The sequence below is a fragment of the Bos taurus genome, chromosome 12 (genome assembly GCF_002263795.3).
Source record: "Bos taurus isolate L1 Dominette 01449 registration number 42190680 breed Hereford chromosome 12, ARS-UCD2.0, whole genome shotgun sequence".
Classification (NCBI taxonomy): domain Eukaryota; kingdom Metazoa; phylum Chordata; class Mammalia; order Artiodactyla; family Bovidae; genus Bos; species Bos taurus.
The window spans coordinates 21871525-21893261 of NC_037339.1; the positions used below are offsets into that span (position 1 = coordinate 21871525).

Genomic DNA, 21737 nt, shown 5'->3' on the forward strand with positions numbered 1-21737 from the left:
CTAGAGAAAAGCCTGCTCAGCAATGAAGACCCAGCACAGCCAAAAATAAATACAGAAAAATTTAAAGATAAAAATAAAGGCTAAAAGAAAATAATGTCACCTATTAAAAAAAATGTTCAAAGTAGTGAAAATCAGGGGAGAAAAGTGCCTGTTGCCTGGAGAGCTAATAAATAAACTGTGGTTTATTCATGCCACGGGACTCTATACAAGCAAAAATGGTGAAAATAGAGCTATACACATCAATACAAATGAATTCAGACATTGAGTGAAAAATAAGTTGCAGAAGAATGTATGTCATATCCTCTTTACAATTCTGAATACATTGCAGAGTGTTAAATATGATTGTAACAAAGATCATGAGAATGATAAGCACAGCACTGTTAACTCACAGAGTCAGGAGAGAGAGGCTATGGCACGGGGGAGGGTCGCCCAGGGAGCCTACACACTGCTAATGTTCCATTTCCAAAGTTGGGGGGTAGGGTCACATGTGCTCATTTTCCTCTCACGCTTTAAAAGTTATGTTACAGGTCTGCCTTTAGATGTAGTAACATTTCATGATATTTAAAAGAATGAATATAAATGGATATATAACTGGAAGATATGCAGAGTTTGGCCATTGGTTTGAAGGATATATCCCCACAGTTGAGACCATGACATTAACGATGTTTTAAAAATATATTTATTTATTTACTTATTTGGCTGCACAGGTCTTAGCTGCAGTTTGTGAACTCTTAGTTGAGGCATGTGGAATCTAGTTCCCGGACCAGGGATCAAACTCGGGGCCCCCTGCATCGCGAGCCAGAGGGTCTTAGTCAGTGGACCACCAGGGAAATCCCAAGAGACCATGACATTGAAAGCACCCTTTCTTTGTCTACTTTCACACTTGATTCTAAACAATGTACTGTCCTGAGAATCTTGGTCCTAAAGAATATATTATACTCAGATTCTTACCTTGTTCCTATTCTTAAAAGTGCTCTGAAACTTGCTTGAGTAATCAGTTTTAAAGTATGCAAATAAAGACAACAAAACTATCTTAATCCTAAAGTTGCTTTTTTAAAAAAAACCTATGCATTTATACCTGTATGCAAATTGCTATTAAATTAGGAAGATTTCATTCTAAGTAACCAGGTTTTAAGAGGCTGAAGCAAACCTTCCTGAAATATGTTAACTCTAGGACTAAGCTCTTTCTGAACATGGTATGATTTACAAGGTATCTTAATATCTCCTTGAACTGGAATATTAGTGATGGTGGTGGCGGTGGGGTGGGTAAGTGGCTCTTACTAGGGAAAGCAAACAGTTGCTGGAATACGCTCGTGACTTATAGCCTCTCTTTTTTTTTTTTTTAAATTGTGTAAACTGCAAAAGAAAGGAAGGACTAATGTTTTCCAAGGTTTCAGTAGCAGTTTTATGAAGAAAGAATGTAGTATAGAATGTTAGAAAACACTATGGTTTCTGGAATGAGTACCCCCCTGTGTGTGTGCTCAGTCATGTCCGACTCTTCGTGACCCCATGGATTGTAGCACTTCAGGCTCCTCTGTCCATGGCATTCTCTAGGCAAGAATACCAGTTCAGTCCATTTCAGTTGCTCAGTCGTGTCCAACTTTTTTGACCCCATGGACCACAGCATGCCAGGCTTCCCTGTCCATCATCAACTGCTGGAGCTTGCTCAAACTCATGTCCATTGAGTCGGTGATGCCATCCAACCATCTCATCCTCTCTCGTCCCCTTTTCCTCCTGCCTTCAAGCCTTCGCAGCATCAGGGGCTTTCCCAATGAGTTGGTTCTTTTAATCAGGTGGCCAAAGTATTGGAGTTTCAGCTTCAGCATCAGTCCTTCCAATGGATATTCAGGATGATTTTCTTTAGGATGGACTGGTTGGATCTCCTTGTGTGGGTTGCCATTCCCTTCTCCAGGAGATCTTCCTAATCCAGGAACTGAATGCTGATCTCCTGCATTGCTGGCAGATTCTTCAGTGTCTGAGCCACCAGGGAAGCCCGTACCCAACCCAAGAGGGAACATTTCGTGAATCTGATAGTTGTTTACTTTAACCAATTTTCTTTTTTTTGTTTGTTTGTTCTTCCTTTACCAATTTTAATTGTGACAAAGGTAATTTTTCTGTCTTGTTCTTAAAATGGAGAGCAAAAGCTGGTCTGAAATAGATACCTTTGCATGTGCTATGTATTCACCGATTGAACATTTCTGAGGGCAAGGAAGCAAACAGAAATGCCCCGATTGGTTTTCTGCGTTATGGCTCCTGGATTGTTGACAAGTCTTCAGTGCCCTTTCTGTGTTTTCCTATACTTTCTTCCGTTTTTCTTCTCAACTTTGGAGTCAGAAGCTTCAGTTAAAAATCCCTGCTACATCAGTAGGAGCTGTGATTCTAAGAACCTGACTTCATTATTCAGCTTCTGTTTCCGCCTTTGCAAACAATGGTTTTAATTCCCATCTCAAGGGATTTGTAGATGTTAGAATTGAATGAGACATTGTATGTAACAGTGACTAGTGTGTAAATGCTTTGAAAATAGGGTTGGTTTTCTTTCTCTGTTCTCCTCCCTGGGATCCCAGTGTTAAGAACAAAAAATGAGTCTCTTTTTTTTCACTATCCAGCATTCAGGACTGCTGGCTCCTTGCTCATTTATATCATCACCTCTTATCTGGGAAACAGAATCCTTAATTTTTATGATGTATTTTTCTCACCTTTGGATATCCATAACAATTTTTTTCTTCACTATTTTCATCACTGTTTAGTGGACTCTTGCTTTCCCAGGCAGAAATGAGGATGGACAAGTGTTGGGATGGGATTTTGTCCTCTGATCGCTGGGTATTCAGTCCTGTACCTGAGAGCTTCAAGTTCTCTCCTGTGGAAAAGGGCCCAGGTTTGTGCAAAGGAGCAGATCCCCTTAATGAATGCTTTTCTCCATGATTTGCTTTGATACCTCTCAGGGTGTCCCAGTGAACTTTTTTTTTTGACGATACCATAGTTCTCTGACCAGGGATTGAACCCATGTCCCCCTGCTTTGGGAGCGCTGAGTCTTAACCACTGGACCGCCAGGGATTCCCTCGGTGTCCCAGTGAAGCAGAAAAAAAGCAGGTCTTCTCATATCAATAAAACAATAATGGCTAACACCTGTGCGTTGTTAAAAATTTTTATTGGAGTATAGTTGCTTTACAACTTTTGTTAGTTTCTACTGTTACAGCAAAGTTAAATCATCTGTATGTGTACATATAACCCCTCTTTAAAATTTCCTTCCCATTTAGGTCACTGCAGAGCACTGAGTGGAGTTCCCTGTGCTATGAAGTAGGTTTTCACTAGTTATCTATTTTATCCGTAGTATGAGTAATGTGTATATGTCAGTCCCAATCTCCCAATTCATCCTGCCTCCCCTTTCCCTCCTTGGGATCCATACATTTGTTCTCTACGTCTGTGTCTCTATTTGCGTATTATTTTTATAGCTTGTAAAGTGTCTTCACATCCATCACACATTCATTAGCTTGTTAAGCATTTGCTGGGTTCTGCCATGTTCTACCCCACTCCAGTACTCTTGTCTGGAAAATCCCATGGACGGAGGAGCCTAGTGGGCTGCTGTCTATGGGTTTGCACAGAGTCGGACACGACTGAGCGACTTCACTTTCACTTTTCACTTTCATGCATTGGAGAAGGAAATGGCAACCCACTCCAGTGTTCTTGCCTGGAGAATCCCAGGGACGGGGGAGCCTGCTGGGCTGCTGTCTATGGGTTCGCACAGAGTCAGACACAACTGAAATGACTTAGCAGCAGCAGCAGCAGCCATGTTCTAGGCCTCGCCTAGACGCCAGACAATAAATGCACTGGTGAGGACTCCCTGGCCTTGACATTCTGTTGTTTCCCAAGAAATGTCCCTTCCCGAGAAGGCCTCCTCTCCCTGCCTTGTTAAGTTCCTACCTTCTCATTGTCTATCACGGCTCTCTGCTTCCTTTACAGTATTTCCCATCCTGATCTCCTTAAGGACTGGGGTTATGTTGGCTTTTGTCACCTCCATGAGGTCCTGTGTTCAAGACCTAGCATACTGCGAGGCCCCAAGAGGAACCTCAGGCTTCCCAACTGGTTTAGTGGTAAAGAATCTGCCTGCAAGGCAGGAGATGCAGGTTTGATCCCTGGGTCGGGAGGACTCCCGGCAGAAGGAAATGACAACCCACTCCAGTGTTTTTGCCTGAAGAATCCCACGGACAGAGGAGCCTGCTGGGCTACAGTCCATGGGGTCGCAGAGTCATACATGAACACTACCGCCAAAAAGAGGAACCTCACAAATGTTTCCAAACTGGGAAAGACAAACATCTTTTACTGATTCTCCATTCATCTGATTCAACTGGAATGAATATCACCATGTGAAAATAGCTCCCTGTTATTCATTATTGTGAAAAATCAAGAGATTTAAATGAGATTAACATCTTTATTACTCTTTCAAATCATCCCACCCTCTCCTTCTGAGATACTAGGAATTAAGAATCCAATTACCTCTGCCACATAAATTAACGTTGGTTCATGCCTTGATATATTGAGCTACAAACAGGCATTTATAGTCTTTGGTCGCTTCTATACCAAAGCTTTTAGCCTAACTTGGAGATGGAGGTCAAGCTAATAGGAGCCAAGAATTATGACTATGAAGCACAGAGTTCCCAAACTGAGAAAGACAAATATCTTTTACTGGTTCTCTATTTCATAAGTGTTGAAAATGCAGGCCCAGAGGGGGTGACTTGCCAGTGATTTCACAGTTCGTTTACTTTTCCTTGGCCACGCCTGGAGGCTTGCAGGATCTTAGTTCCCCAATCAGGGATGGAACCCAGGCCCCCAGCAGTGAAAGCAGGGAATCCTAACCACTGGATCTCCAGGGAAGTCATAGTTCAGTTATGGCTGAGCTGAGACAAAAACCCCAGATTCATATCAGGGGCTCTTCTACTGTGTCCTACCTCTCTCTTTGACATTAATCAATAGCTTAAGCTGATAACAATTATTTTCCGAATGAACAATAGTAAATTCCATAAACTCAAAGATGGAAGCGAATGCAAATTGTTCTAAAACCATTTCAGCCATTTTTATGAAAGCACATGATTTCGATGAAGAGCAGTCCAGTATTAGAGGAAATGCTGAATAATATTCAAATGCTCAGCATAACCATAACCAGGAGGATGTGGTTTCTAATGTGTACAGCGAAAATCATGCTTCAGGTGAAGCTTATTTTATTTTCAATTAATATTTTTACTTTTGAAATAATTTTAGACTTACAGAAAAGTTGCAAATAGAGTAGAGTTTATATACACCTTCACTCATCACCCTCTAATGTTAACAACTTACACAACCATAGTTCAGTGATCAAAATGCAAAAACTGAGGGACTTCCCTAGTGGTCCAGTGGTTACGACTCCATGCTTCCAACACAGGGGACACAGGTTTGGCTCCTGGTCCAGGAAGTCGCCACATACCACAGGACGACTAAGCCCATGCATTACAATTACTGAGCCCGAGTGCCTAGAACCTGTGTTCCCCAACAAGAGAATCCATCACAATGAGAAGCCTGCTCACCTCAACTAGAGAAAGCCCCCATGTAGCAGCAAAGACCCGGTGTAGCCAACAAGTAAATAATTCTTTTAAAAAAATTTTTAAAAATGGACACTGATACAATCCTATCGATTAAACCACAGACTGTATTTGAGTATCATCATTTCCCCCTAATGTTCCTTTTGTGTCCCAGGATATGACTCAAGATCCCACGTTGCATTTAGTGTCTTCCTAGTCTTCTCCACTCTGAACCAGGGCCTTAGTCTTTCCTTGTTTCCCATGGACTCTCCTTTTTCTACTATTGGAGTATAACTCCTCTACAATACTGTCTTGCCTTCTGCTGCACAATAGGAATCAACCGTATGTATGCATGTACCCCCTCCCTCTTGAATCTCCCTTCCACCCCGTCCCATCCCACTCCTCGAGGTCATCACAGAGCACCAAGCCGAGCTCCCTGTGCTGCACAGCAGGTTTCTACTAGCTGTCTGTTTTACACGTGGTAGTGAATATATCAGAGAAGGCAATGGCACCCCACTCCAGTACTCTTGTCTGGAAAATCCCAGGGACGGGGGAGCCTGGTAGGCTGCAGTCCATGGGGTCGCACAGAGTCGGACACGACTGAAGCGACTTAGCGGCGGCAGCAGCAGTGAATATATGTCAATGTCTGTATTCTCTCAATTTGTCCCACCCTCTCCTTCCCCACTCCATGTTCCCAAGTCTGTTCTCTATGTCTGTAATTCTATTGCTGCCCTGCAAATAGGGGTTCTTCATCCCATGGGCTCTTGAGGAGTGCTGGTCAGCTATTCTGTAGAGTGTTCCTCCGATGGGTTTGTCCTTTTTTTTCTTTTCATGATTAGACTGAGGTTACAGGTTTGAGAGAAGAAAGCCACAGAGGTGAAGCTCCGTTCTCATTATTTCATCTCGGGGGTACACAATGCCAACATGACTCACTACTAGTGAAGCTTGATCACTTCGTTAAGGTGGTGTCTGCAGGGTTTCTCCACTGTAAACTTACTGCTTTCCCCTTTGCAGTGAGAAATGTCTTAGAGATACTTTGAGACTTTGTGAACATCCTTTTTCTCTTCAAACTTTTGCCCCACTAACATCCGTCAGTGGACCTTGCCTGTAGCAATTACTACTATGGTTTTCTAATGAGGAGTTTATATTTTCCTCATTCCTGCTACATTTTTTTTAAAATTTTTAATTGGAAGGTAATTGCTTTACAATGTTCTGTTAGCTTTTGCTGTACAGCAAAGTGAATCAGCTTTAGGTACACGTATATCCCCTCCCCCTTAGACCTCCTTCCGACGTCATCCCCATCCCACACATCTAGGTGACAGAGGTGACCACAGAGCACCGAGCTGAGCTCCCTGGGTTACACAGTCCCTTCCCATTACCGGCTACATTTACTTATTGGAATTCTTCTGAAAAAGAGTTGGCCCCCTCCTCTGCATTTATTCAGTAATTTAACCACATCAGTTCAGACTTATGGATATTAATTTTGCTCTATGGATTAAGATCTTGTACTACCATTACTGGCTTTGTTGCTCAAGTTGTTGGAGCTTTTTCGGGTTGGCGTTTGTGTCTTTCTGACATGCTCCTATCTTTTTAGAGAACTTTCCTGTTGTCTGCCATCCCAAGATGCTACAGGCTTATCCTGTCCCTGTCCCAACCCTGGACCCAATAACTTCTCTAAGGTTTTTCTTACTGGAGGGAACATGTAGAAAACAAATTTTGTGCACAAAAGGAAGACATTCTTTGATGATTATAAAGCTTTTATATCAGAAAACTTACCAGCATAGGATCATGCAGTGTCTCCAGTAATAATTCTGAAGCAGAGCAGTCAATTATGTATAGGTTAGCTTTCCCTGCTGGCTCAGAGGGTAAAGCGTCTGCCTGCAATGCAGGAGACCCGAGTTCGATCCCTGGGTCAGGAAGATCCCCTGGAGAAGGAAATGGCAACCCACTCCAGTATTCTTGCCTGGAGAATCCCATGGATGGAGGAGTCTGGTGGGCTACAGCCCATGGGGTTGCAAAGAGTCGGACGCGACTGAGCGACTTCACTTTCACTTTAGCTTTATTTTTAAATTTTTATTTGTTATTTATTTGTTTGGCTGCACAGGTCTTAATTGCAGCATGTGGGATCCAATTCCCTGATGAGGGATTGAACCTGGACCCTGCATTGGGAGCATGGAGCCTTAGCCACTGGACCACCAGGGAAGTCCCTATAGGTTAGCTTTCTGTGTGTGTACTCAGTCGTGTCTGACTCTTTGCCACCCCAAGGAGTCCAGCCCGCCAAAACCCTCTGTCCTTGGAATTTTCCAGGCAAGAATACTGGAGTAGGTTGCCATTTCCTTCTCCAGGGGATCTTCTTGACCCATGGATCAAACCCACGTCTCTTGCATCTCCTGCATTGGCAGGCGGATTCTTTACCACTGCACCACCTTGCAGCTTAGTTATCCTTATATCTCCATGTCTAGCATAGACTGATGTGCAATAAATAGCTCCTGAATTAATGAAGTAATTCAACTGACCGCCCCTGGAACAGAGTCTTAACCTAGCATCTAGAGTCTCACTGGGGGAGGAGATGGGTCTACGGATAGAATTCAGGATGAGGGGATGTCTGTGAACCTAGGGGAAAAAAATTACTTCCTTATTTCCACTCACCTCGAACTGAAAATTAGCATTTCCTTCAATTATGAATGTGCACAACAAAACACAGTAGTAATAGCAGTATTAAGACTCTGTCACCCATTGAAGTCTATTTTCACATCAACATTGGAGTTGTTGCAGCCATCTCAAAATATAATGTATGCTCATTACCACTTCAAAATTACAGTAATTATTAGACCTGCCACTGGATCTTGTTGTTGAAAAAGAATAACTCATTATTATATCACATTAAAAATATTTTGATGAGTGTATTTCAATGGAACTGGCTTCCTTTATGGTCCTTTATATTTTGTTTTACACATTGAAAAACAGTATTCTGAGAGGAAGTCCTCAGGTATCTTTAAGAGTGCATAACCAGAGACTTCCCTCCTGGTCCAGTGGTTAAGACTTTGCCTTCCAGTACTCGGTGCATGGGTTCCACCCCTGGTCAGGAAGCTAGGATCCCACACGCCTCATGGCCAAAAACAAACAAACAAACAAACACCAAAACATAAAATAGGAGCAATATCGCAACAAAAAATTCAATGAAGACTTTTTAAAAAATGGTCTGCATAAAAAAAGTTCTTTAAAAAATTTTGCAACCAGGTGGTAAAGAGTGAGGTATATATAAATACGTACTCTCTGTGATGAAGAACTGTATTGTAAGTTCCAAGTGTCACGACCCAACTCCCATTCTAACAGGGGTCACCTGAAAGACACAGCTCAGCACTCGGCTGCTGGGGGCCTTCCTTCCAGGCTCTCCCTGCAGAGCTGGTCCTGGCCTTATCCTTGATCCCGCAGGGCAGTGTGGCCCAGTGTCCATGCAGCACTTAGGTCACTTAGGTCAGTGCCACAAGTAGCCAGGCTTCTGATGAGCTGTGCCACTGTGCAGCAATTATTTACTGCCTCTGTGCCTCGGGCATGCATGCATGCTAAGTGGCTTCAGTCGTGTCCGACTCTGTGCAACACTCTGAACTTCATCCTGCCAGGCTCCTCTGTCCATGGGACTCTCCAGGCAAGAATACTGGAGTGGGTTGCCATGCCCTCCTCCAGGGGATCTCCCGGACCCACGGATCGACCCATGTTTCTTTTGTCTTCTGCATTGGCAGGCAGGTTCTTTACCACTAGAGCCTCCTGGGAGGCCCCTCTGTACCTCAGTTTCCCCATTTGATAACAATTGTAAAGTTTGATTCCCAGCCTATAGGATTGTTGTGCTATGCTGTGTAATATAGTACTGAGAACAGTACCTGATACATAACAAGCAGCAACTAAATGATAGTTCTTTTTCATAAACATTGTGTAAGGAAGCATAGGTGAGTTTCTCCTTGAACAACTATGCAATCCTAGGTTTTCTCTTAAGTCTGTGGTAGGGCTCAGCATAAAGAAAATCAGGGCAACTATTTTTTTGTTTTTCTTTAATGATAACTATTTTGAATTTTAATTTGTTTGGCTGTGCCAGGTCTTAGTTGCAGCATGGCAAACCTATTTTCCCAGCCAGGGATTGTACCTGGGCTCTCTGCATTCAGAGTGCAGAGTCTTAGCCACTGAACCACCAGGAAAGTCCTAGAGCAAACTGCTTTTTATGTCTGAGCTTCCAACGTTACCTACCTGTCATTGTTGTTTGATGGCTAAGTCGTATCCAACTCTTTTGTGACCCCATGGACTGTAGCTCTGCCAGGCTCCCCTGTCCATGGGATTTCCCAAGCAAGAATACTGGAGTAGGTAGCCACTTCCTTCTTCAGGGGATCTTCCCAACCCAGGGATGGAACCTGTGCCTCCATAATTGGCAGGCAATTTAGGAGGCACAGGTTCCTTTACCACTGAGGAACCAGGGAAACCCTTACCTACCTGGAGGGGTTGTGATTTCAAAACAAGAAGCTCCGCACTCCCATTCAAGACTGTATAAGCCATAATGTGTTTGTAGGTGACAGTCTATTTGTGTTCTTTTTTTTGAGGTAGATATTTTAGTCAAACTAGGGAATGCAGATGAATATGAACTCTTTCGTCATAAAGACCTGCATTTTAATAGGCTTGGTTATTTTTTTTTTTAATTGTCCTGTCCCTTCCCTTCCCCCGAGCTGAAATGTAAAGTGGAGTCAAATTTATAATGTGCTTCTGACCTTATGAAAAACAGGCCCTGGAGACAGTTTTCAAGTTGTCTACTTCCTGCGAAATTATAATGGGTAGGTTTGGTTTGAGAAGAACTGTCAGTTAAGGCAGCATTTCCCCCCACCCCACAGTATGACTAATAATGGCAGTTATTAAAATTGAAGTTAAAATACCTAGAATTAAGATTTTGGCAGAACACACAGAGACATTCCATGGTTTTGGACATTTTAAGTATATGCCTTGATGAAATGTTCGCGTCTCACTTGAAAGATTTTAAAAGCGAGAGGTGGAAATAAATGACAGAAATAAAAGTTATGTGACAAATGTATCTCAAATGCTCCTCCAATGAATTTTAAAATTTAAAGTAGGAGAAGGGAAAAAAAAGTCTGAGTAGAAGATCAAATCTAAAGGATTGAAAACAGCTTCAAAAATCCTTGAGGAGAATATTTGGGGCAATTTAAATTTCCTGGGAAATTTTGCTCTTTGTGAGGACATAATACTTTGAGGGCAGCTTTCACTGTTAGGGCTAATTTTCCAGATCTGGCAGAAGATTGTTAGGTGAAAAGGTTTCCCTTGGCCCATTTTTGACATGAAGTTATCTCCTGTTTCCCTCGAGCTTTGCAAAAACAGGCCCGCCCTTCACTGACTGAAGTGGAAACCCCAAGTCATTGCTTATCTTCCCCTCTTGGGCCCCTGGGACCTTTCAGGGCAGACCAAGCTCCAGTAGGCTGGGGAGCACTGTGGAGTGGTCTCACACCCTCGCTTACATGTTCTCCCCTTTGGCTAAGAGTTAACAAGAGCTTGAAGCATTATGGGCTCCCTCTGCCCTAGTTGATTGCACGTTCTACCCAAATAACGTGAGGAAAAAAAAAAAAAAAGATTCCCATGTGCAAATTGTTGTTCCCAAATTATTTTACTATCTAAAACAGGGTTTGTTTTATCAAGGACAAGACTCTGTCCATATTTAATCAATTGTCACTCTGGTTCCAACCCTTACCCCCCACCCACATCTCTGCCTTACATCCCGTCCCCTCTAGTGGGTCTTCTGTCCACTGATCTCTGGTCTGTTCTCTATCTCTTATGAGGAGTGTGTCTACTCTCTGCACAGGGATTTTGGATTTTATCATAATGGCTGTTCGGCAATCTGCCTCCGTTCAGTTCAGTTCGCTCAGTCGTGTTCAACTCTTTGCAACCCCATGGATTGCAGCACTCCAGGCCTCCCTGTCCATCACCAACTCCCAGAGTTTACGCAAACTCATCTCCATTGAGTCAGTGATGCCATCCAACCATCTCATGCTCTGTCATCCCCTCTCCTCCTGCCTTCAGTCTTTCCCAGCATCAGGGTCTTTTTCCAATGAGTCAGCTCTTTGCATCAGGTGGCCAAAGTATTGGAGTTTCAGCTTCAACATCCGTCCGTCCAGTGAACACTTGGGATTGATCTCCTTTAGGATGGACTGCCTCTGTAACCAGTATCATTGTTCATGAAGATCCAAAGCATCAGTTTCCTTTGAAGACTGATCCATCGCCTGATCCTGGTGCAGCCAAATAAATATTTCTTAAAAAATAAAAAATAAAGCCTACTTACCAAAGCTTACTTCCTCCCTTTTTCTGAAGTGAAACAAAAGTTCTATTTTAGACTAATAAGCAGCCTCAGAGAGGGTGTGAGGATGTAAGGGAAATTCTCTCTTAATGAGTATGCTTCCTAATTAAATAAAAAGGAGCCATTTTCCAAAATAGTTTTTTCCACCCAAACTAAAAATTAGATACAGAGAAAGATGTAAATAAGACACTTAATGTTAAAATATGTCTGTATAATGAACAACAACAAGAATGGTGGAGTATTTATACTGCTTTGAACTAATATAGTATAAAAATTAAGCAATTTTTTAAAGCTCAAAAAGACTTATTTTTCTGTTTTATGAACTTTAAAAAGATAAGTGAGCTTTTTTTTTTTTGCAAATGGACTGAGAATGTCACATACCAGTAGGGGGCACTAAAACATTGCTGTTAAATGTTTAAAAAAATCACGTTTGGCAACTTTAGCTCCATCAGGTTAATCAGAAATGATGCAGGGCAATGGCAAGGGAGAGAAACAGCTCAACTAGAATATCAAAGCTAGCTAGCAAATTTTCTGAGCTAAGTTTGCAGAGAGAATCCTTTTCTGTGTAAAAACTAATGTGACAGCTGTGATTAATATGTTTGGAATCAGTGAAACTGTGGACACAATACTTCATGCTGGCTCTCTGACACCCCGTAAGGACTGAGGACAATTACGTATGGGGATCCCTCAGATGGAAAGAAATGGCAAGACTCAGCTGTACGTGGCCCATTATATCCTGTGATGGTCTTGCTGTTGTTCATTCGATGAGTCATGTCTGACTCTTTGCAATCCCACGAACTGTAGCACTAGAGGATTCCCTGTCCATCAACAACTGGAGCTTGCTCAAACTCCTGTCCATTGAGTCTGTGATGCCATCCGACCATCTCATCCTCTGTCATCCCCTTCTCCTCCTGCCCTCATTCTTTCTCAGCATCAGGGTCTTTTCCAAAGAGTCAGTTCTTCACGTCAGGTGGCCAAAGTATTGGAGCTTCAGCATCAGTCCTTCCAATTCAGGGTCTAGAATACATAACCTTAAAATCCTGAATTGGGACTTCCCTGGTGATCTAGTGGTTAAGTCTTCGCCTTCCAATACAGGGGCTTTGAGTTTGATCCCTTGTCAAGGAGCTGGGATCCCACATGCCTCATGATCAAAAACAAAACAAAACATAAAGCAGAAGCAATGTTGTCACACATGCAATAAAGACTTTTTAAAAAGGGACCCACAGGGGGAAAAAAATCTAAAAAAAATCTATTAAATATTTTTTTAAAATCCTAGGTTGTAATCACTTTCAGGTAGATGGTAGTTTGGGCTTGGGCCCTTTGACAGTCCACTTGAATTATGGCAAGAGTATATGGTGGGGAATGGCCAGATGACACTCTTGGGTGTCAGTACCACACTGACCTGGTCAGCCTGGACCTGGAGCGACCTGCTCTTTACTGTCAGGAACAACCAACACCACGAGGTGAAGGAACATCTGGTCCTAAACAAGTGAGTGCTAAGCTTCTAGGAGTGTTTATTTCCATGAGAGGGAAAAGCAAGCCCATGCATGTCTCTTTGGCTATGCTGCAGAGTTAGAGAATGTGCCCTGAATTTAGCCTGGCCTGTGGCATTCTGGTTGTTTGTTCTGCAAATTGTAGCAGTATCGAAAGAAACTAGGAGCACAGGGGAGAGAAATTCCTATGGCACTGAATATGTTGAGATTGTTATCAAATACAGGGCCTGGCCCAGCTAGTCTCCAGTGGGATAGGCTTGTGCTCTGTCCCCGCCGAGATGTTGAAAACTCCCGGGACAAGGTAATTCAGCTGCACCAGACACAAGATGAGAGTTTAGATCCAGACACGGGAGCAGCTGCAGTAACGTGAGCGGAGAGGAATGCCAGCGTGTGTGGGGAGTGTGGATTTCAAAAGCGGGTTCTCCAAAGAGTGTTTCTCTCCCCGACGAGAGGCTAACATTAGTCCAGAAAGGGAATCAATGACATGTTGTCATTGACCCAAACAGGTGGACAGCAGAAGCCTGGACAACGGGGATGAGAACAAGTCTGAGAGAGGAGGGCGACTGACTGACAACTCAGCTTAACAGTAGTGAGTCCAAGAGGCCCAGGCTGCGGGCAGCCTGCACAGAGGTTATCTGGACAGCCAGTGTTTACAGTCTGGACAGACTGGATCCAACGACGATGTGGGAGGCCGGCTCCAGGGAAGGCTGGTTCTGCAGGAGGATGCCTGCAGCCTCGTGGACCTGGAGGGGTTGGGGGGCGCTGGGAGCTCGAATGGTCTTTATCTGGGTGTGGGAGGGAGCAACTTCTTATGGTTCTGTAGGCTCCTGAGGACTGCCATACGGTCTGGTCCGTGTGTGCTCAATCTTGCAGTTGTGTCTGGCTCTTTGTGACTCCATACTGTAGCCCTCAGGCTCCTCTGTCCATGGGGTTTTCCCAGGCTTCCCAGGTGGCTGAGTTGTAAAGAATCCGCCTGCCAATGCAGGAGACATAAGAGACGTGGATTTGATCCCTGGGTCCAGAAGATCCCCTGGAGGAGGAAATGTCAACCCACTCCAGTATTCTTGCCTGGGAAATCCCATGGACAGAGGAGCCTGGCGAGCTCTAGTCCGTAGGGTTGCAAAAGACTGGACACAACTTAGCGACTATGCACGAGTACAGGGTCTGGTCTATCCCTGCCTTATTCAATAGGCTGGCCTTCCCTTTCTTTCAGTGAGCCCCCTTGCACAAATGCTTTTCATCCACATCCCTAAATGTGATACCTCTAAGGGCTCTCCAGAATCCTAGTGAAGGAGGGAGAGAAGACCTCTGGGGGTGAAGAAGACAGTGAGGACCTCTTTTTCCTTCTCGTTCTTACTTGTCCACTGGACAGTTTACTGAAAGCAAGGAGTGATGGACTTGTGCGGGTGGGCACGGTTGAGCCCTCCTGCACTACAGATACGAGACTAACTGGAAGGGGATTTAAGTCTTTGGTGGATCTAAAACCACGCTGGATGCTGGACTTCACTCAACAGACAGCCCTTCTGAATATCTTTAAAAAGAATCTCAGACCTTGTAAATGCATCTGCAATGCCTGGGGCTCATCCCACCTGCAGGTACTTTTATATAATTACCTCAGTGGAGCCTCACAGCAGTGTTTCCATTCCCATTACTCAGAGAAGGAAGCTGCCTGGAGGAGTAAGGAGTTGCTATTGAGTCGCTCAGTCATGTCCGACTCTTTGCGACCTGGACTGCAGCACGCCAGGCTTCCCTGTCCTTGACCATATCCCAGAGCTTGCTCAAACTCATGTCCATCCAGTCGGTGATACCGTCCAACCATCTCATCCTCTGTCGCCCCCTTCTGCTCCTGCTTTCAATCTTTCCCAGCATCAGGGTCTTTTCCAAAGAGTCAGATCTTTGCATCAGGTGGCCAAAGTTTTGGAACTTCACCTTCAACGTCAGTCCATCCAACGAATAGAGTTGATTTCCTTTAGGATTGACCGGTTTGATCTCCTTACTCTCTAAGGGACTCTGAAGAGTCTTCTCCAGCACCACATTTGAAAAGCATCACTTCTTCAAAGTGGTGTTTGAATTTGAGTGTAGTTTCTTTAAACTTCTACCACTTTTCCCTGCCGTGTATTGGGTTTGTGACAGAGTGGTAATAGGTAGTAAGTAAGTAAGTGAAGTCGCTCAGTCGTGTCCAACTCTTTGTGACCCCATGGACAGTAGCCTGCACCAGGCTCCTCCATCCATGGGATTTTCTAGACAAGAGTACTGGAGTGGGTTGCCATTTCCTTCTCCAGGGAATCTTCCCGACCCAGGGATCGAACCCGGGTCTCCAGCATTGTAGACAGACGCTTTACCGTCTGAGCCACCAAGGAAGTCGAATAGATATTAGATCTACAAACTAAAGAAACCACATGGATTATTGGTTCAGAGCAAAGGTTCTGGAAGCAACTGCTTGGGTAGGTGTCCTTGTTAGCTAGGTGACTTTGCACAAGTTACTCAACGTCCCTGGTCCCAGTTCCCCCTCCTGTCAAACAGTACGTCCCCCACAGGGTTTGTGGAAGGTAAATAAGTTTATATGGTTCAGTGCTTGGAACACAGTAAGTTCTAGTGTGTGTGTTCCTCTAATGCTGACCCTGCTGCTTGTTCATAAACCATTTGTTACCAGCATGGATTTGGTTGAGACTTCGCTCTCAAGTTAGGGCTTTATTTGTTTAACTGCATTTTTAGGTTAAGGCCCTTTAGTCCCCCAGTGGAATGTTAAAAGTCTATACTAACTTTTAGAAAAACGTAACTGATCCTTTAGTCAATGGATTAGTTTTCTAGGGCTCTGTGTGTGTTTGTGCGTGTGCGCTCAGTTGCTCAGTCATGTCTGACTCTTTGTGACCCCATGGATTGTAGCCACCAGGCTCCTCTGTCCATGGAATTCTCCAGGCAAGAATACTGGAGTGGGTGGCCATCTCCTACTTCAGGGGGTCTTCCCGACTCAGGGATCGAACCCATGTCTCTTGTGTCTCCTGCGTCGGCAGCCAGATTCTTTACCATTATGCCATCTGGGAAGCCCCACTTTAGCCATTATGACCACCTTAATAATTTTTTCATCACGACCCATTTAAAAGTAATTTTTCTGTTATGACCGGTTCAAGAATTTATCAGCAAGGTTGCTAATAAAAAACTTTCACACCTCTAGAGTGTTCAGGGTTAACATTTACATTACAAATTCTCACCTTCACTGTGTAATTTTAGCAGTTTCTTTTGTTTCTTAATTTCAGGCAGGTCCTCCTGATTTCCAATTTAAGAGGTTTCCATGGTTCTCGTCAATTTTTGTTTATTGGTGAATAAATTTGTTGTATGTTTTAATTGGGCTGTGAAAATAAGGTGGCATTTACAATCTTTTAATAGAATTCTGGTGTGTATACATAGGAACGTGAATGTGTGCGCCTGTGGGTGTGGGTGTGTGTGTGTGTACACAAACCAGAGACTGAGACATAGTTTTACGGTACCATTGCCAAGAATAACTAATCTAGGAATAACTGCAGAATCTGATAATACAGGTGGTGTTTCATGTTAGAAATAATGTCTACACGAACAGACATGAATTCTTTTTAATTTTAAAACTGAACATTAAAATTAAGCTACTGCCCTTTTCCTAAATTAGTGTTTTAATAGTCTTTTTTTTTTTTTAAATCACATCTAGGAAAAAAGATTCTGGATTCAAAAGCCATTTTATTCCAATTGCCTTTAAGTACAATACTTTTTGCTGTTATTGTTCTGTATGTTTTTCTTTTTTTGAAAGAGAGCTAATTTTTTAGGACTGTTTTGTTTACATGAGAAAGTCACTCATCTCCAGCTTTTATGCTTCTTAGAGACAACATCTAACTCTTATAAAATACATTTTGGTGTTTGAGTGGGTTTAGTTTTTAAGAATTTCACTCCCCAAAAGAACTGCAGAAAACTAAGAATATATTGTATCAATTCTCTCTTGCAATTGTTATAGAAAAATTTGCTCTATTGTTGAAGTTGTGCTGTTTTCTGTGATAACATTATCTGTTAAATGAAGCTGTCAGTATCATCATCAGCTAAACTACCAAAATGAGTCAGCTAACTTTATTTTTAACCGCTTTTTAATTGCCTGCTGAGACTATCAAGAATAATGTAACAGGATTTTTAAAGCCTTTATAGCAATGTTTTGGTATATCAGGCTATATAAAAAGGTGCATCGAAGGTTCAGAATTCTCAAGTCATTTCCACGAATTTTTCCTTTTAATACTCAGCTGCAGGGAATGGAGAAGTAATGAAAACCCTTGAGATTTGAGGCTTTCCCTAAATTCTTGCTATGACATTCCATGGATGTTATACATACTATCTCTTAATTTACAAAGAATCAGTTGGATTTGGGCAACCAATGTACGTAACACTTGAAACATGAAGGAGCCATAGCAGGATTTAGAACAAATATCAGTGATTTAGAAATCATGTGTTTACCTAAGCCGAAGTCATTTGTCTAGTAACAAAAACCTACCCACGAGGTTGTACCGATGTCAAAAAAACAAACATTTCATCCCTGTTTCAAAGCACTTTAAGATGTTATTTTAATCCTTACAATACCTCTTTGAGGTATGTAGGTGGCAAGTAATACCAAGATAAAAATTCAAAATGCAGAATAAATTGAACACTACTTAGTAAAAGAACTTTAGTTGATTGTGCTTTGCTGCTTTTCTTGGACAGTCCATTGGTGATTTCATTTTATCATATTTTGTCATTTTTTATCATATCATATCAAATATGCAGTGCTGGACCAACAGCACTGCATATTTGCTAAAACAGTTACTGTGGTCTATGAGAATCACTGTGTTTCCACAGCTTAAAAATTTTTTTTTTACATTTTTAACAAATCTTTTTATATTTTAAACTTTTTATTTGTATTGGGATATAGCTGATTATACCTGGTGGCTCAGAAGGTAAAGAATTCGCCTGCAATGTGGGAGACCTGGGTTCAATCCCTGGGTTGGGAAGATCCCCTGGAGGAGGGCATGAGAACCCATTCCAGTATTCTTGCCTGGAGAATCCCCATGGCCAGAGGAGCCTGGTGGACTATAGACTATGGGGTCCCAAAGAGTCGGACATGACTGAGCAACTCAGCACATGGCCAATTAACAATGCTGTGATAATTTCAGGTGAGCAACTAAGGGGCTCAGCCCTACATATACATGTATTCATTCTCTCCCAAACTCCCTTCCCATCCGGGCTGCCACATAGCATTGAGCACAGTTCCATGTGCTATACAGTAAGTCCATTTTCAATATAGCAGTGTGTACCTGTAATCCCAATACGTCCATTTTAAATATAGCAGTGTGTACCTATAATCCCAAACTCTCTTAACTACCCCTTAGTGTTTTTCTCTAAGTTTATGAGTCTATTTCTGTTTTGTAAATAAATTCATTTGTGTCATTTCTTCTTAGATTCTTAATGTTGTTGTTGTTGTTTAGTCACTAAGTTGTATCTGACCCTTTGAGGTCCCATGGATTGGTAGCCAGCCAGACTCCTCTGTCCATGGGATTTCCCAGGCAAGAATACTGGAGTAGGTTGCTATTTCTTCTATTTCTGTTTTGCTAAAAAGTTAACTTGTATCCTTTCTTCTTAGATTCTGCATATAAGGGATGACATATGATATTTCTCTTCCTCTGTCCGCAACTTTCTACTCATACTAGCCTCGGCAGAGATGAGCAAGGCACACATGTGATTTGCTCTCTTACCCAGGTGGAGGCATCCTACTCCTTTCTCCACCCTGCTTCCCCAGGCCTTGAGGGTCTGTGCGTACCATGACAAGCAAAACATCAAATATACAGCTCTTCAAGAAAAGAGATTATATATTTGGATGATCTTACTGACTTTACTCAATGATCATATGAAAGTTGCATTAATCTTCAACATCTTCTGACTCTCAGAACTGGATGCATCAGCTAATTAAAACTAGGATATCTCCTGGAAATGGGAGAGCACGGAGGGGTTATTTTCCTTCTGTGATTCATTGGTAATTTAAATTGGCTGAAGGGAAGGTAGCCACAGATAAGCTCTTCTGACTAATGCCAGCCTGCAATCTGTGGGTTGAGGAGGTGGCAGATACTTCTCTGTGAAGACAGGAGACTGCCTCCTGAACTCTCAGCCGAAGGGTGTTCCACTCATGCTTTCTTAATGAAAACTGGGGGCATTAAGATAGGATCCCATCCCACTTCCAAAGTAAGTTTTTCTACAGGTGCTTTACAAATATTCCTGATACTTTATGCTCACTTGATGGCGGAGAGGAGAGGGCACTTTCTAATTCACTTTGAGGTCGAGAGGAACACAAGGGTTTTGTTTTGCTCTTAATTTTGTCTACTGTCTCATGTAAGTGAACGTTATGGCTCTGATCAGTCCCCAGTGCTTTCAGCAAACAGAGCTGGATTAAATAGTATGGGAATAAGGTCCTCCATTTGAACTGTAGAATATACGCTCACTTGTTCTAAGCTAAGTCCAAGCTTCTGAAGCTCTTCCTGATCTCGGGTGGCCTCGGGCCTGCGATGACTTGGAGCAGGGCTTGGGTTCCCAGCCAGAATTTGGGCTGGGTTGAGACAGTGAAAGCATGTATCCTAGCCACTAGACCAGGGGTTGGTGACAAGGGCCCTGGCCCTTCAGCTTTGCAGAAAAGAATTTCCACAGAGACGGAAAGTAACAAAACAAGTATTTATTAACAGGAAAAAAAGTACAGTATGTGTGGATAAACATACGGGCGGACTCAGGGAGAGAGTGTCGCTGAGTTGTGCCCCCGTGGCAGTTTGAATTAGTTTTATGGGGGTATTTCTTTCGGGTTTCCTTTGTCCAGTCATTTTTATTTCCTTGGTACACATTCCATATTTGGTATACGTCAGGATCCTCCCAGCTGTGCACACACATCTCTTAGCCAAGATGGATTTTACCGAAGAGGCCTGTGGGTAAGCCTGGCATTAGTTAGCATCACTTCCCTTTGACCTCCAAGGAATCTTTCTGCACTTGTGTGGTTGGGGAGGTCTCTTGACCTCAAGAATAAGAAATGTGTGGTCTGGGCAGGGCCCTTCCTCCTCCCCTAATTGTCCTGCTCTTCTCATCTTGGAGTTTTGATCCACCAGAAAAGGCATCTTCAATTGCTTTACCGTGTGAGGGGCTCATCTACCTCCTGTTTCAATATGTGGAATGACTTTTCAATAAAAATCCAGTGCTAACCACTTTCTTCGTCAGGGATAGAGCTCAAGAGAGCTGTTGAATTTGGTTTGATGTCTATTCAGGTTTAGGAGAGCTTTGGAAAGAGTTTCAGATGAGCCAACCATTCCGGAAGGGCAGGTTGCTCTTACTGAAGAAGGTCTGAGGCTGTCTGTTCAAATAAGCAAGTGCTAATGGCTTGGAATCCCCCACATAATTTGTGTTATACAAATGCAAACATCAGCATTATTATTGTTATTTATAGTCTATCTCTAGACTCCTTCATTAACATAAACTAAACTGGTTTCAGGCAGAGTTGATAGCTGACAAAGATCCCTCCACCCCCTAATATGTTTAAATTTCAATTTTCTGGAAAGAAAAAACTGAATCATCAAATTAATCTCTGGTTAATTTCTAGGCCTCTAGAAAACCCCAACATTTTACAAAGGCAGAAAGTGTGGAAACAGGTGACGAGCTCTGGATTTTGATAGTAGTTGGTTCAAGTCTGATAACAATTAGATAAGCTTCTAAAGTAAGTAAACTTACCTTCAGTAAGTTTCTTAGCTCTCTGTACCTCAGTTTCAATTTCTATAAAGTATAATTCCTAATAATTTCTACATTATTGGTTTGAGGACTGATTCAGATAATAGCTATATAACACTTCATCCATAATTACTGTTGAAAATAGTAGTTTTTATTAACCCTGGGGGAGAAATAAAATGTGTATATTCTGATTCTGGGTGAAGAATGATTTATGACTTAGAAATGAAAACATTTTGAAGTGAGAAATATATATTTATATTTATCAATATACATATCATCTTATTTCAGATGATAGATAAATCTGAAAAACAGGAGGGTGGGATCTCACCCAGCCTCGTTCTGGGTTGTAGAAAGAATTTTTCCAGGTTGGAATCTTCTGGAGTGCAAGCGTGCCATGTAGTTGTCAAATGTTCTGTTTTCAGTTTGTTGCTCAAACACAAAATTATTTAACGTACACACAGCATCACAGGAGACAAATCAGTTTTTTCTTCCAGCGTGATATCGGTGATCAACTAATTGGAAGTTCCATTTTTAAATGTTAAACCTTAGAATGTAGAGTATCTCTGTGTGTCTTAAAGGCTGTATTTACCACAAAATAAAAACCTG

At 42.5% G+C, this 21737-nt stretch overlaps 1 non-coding gene across 1 annotated transcript; it reads right to left on the reverse strand.

Annotated features, from left to right (window-relative positions):
• Positions 1 to 9672: 9672 nt before the first annotated feature.
• On the reverse strand, positions 9673 to 9745 carry TRNAQ-CUG (transfer RNA glutamine (anticodon CUG)). The gene has a single exon. It is a non-coding gene; the product is annotated as a tRNA-Gln (tRNA).
• Positions 9746 to 21737: the final 11992 nt, after the last annotated feature.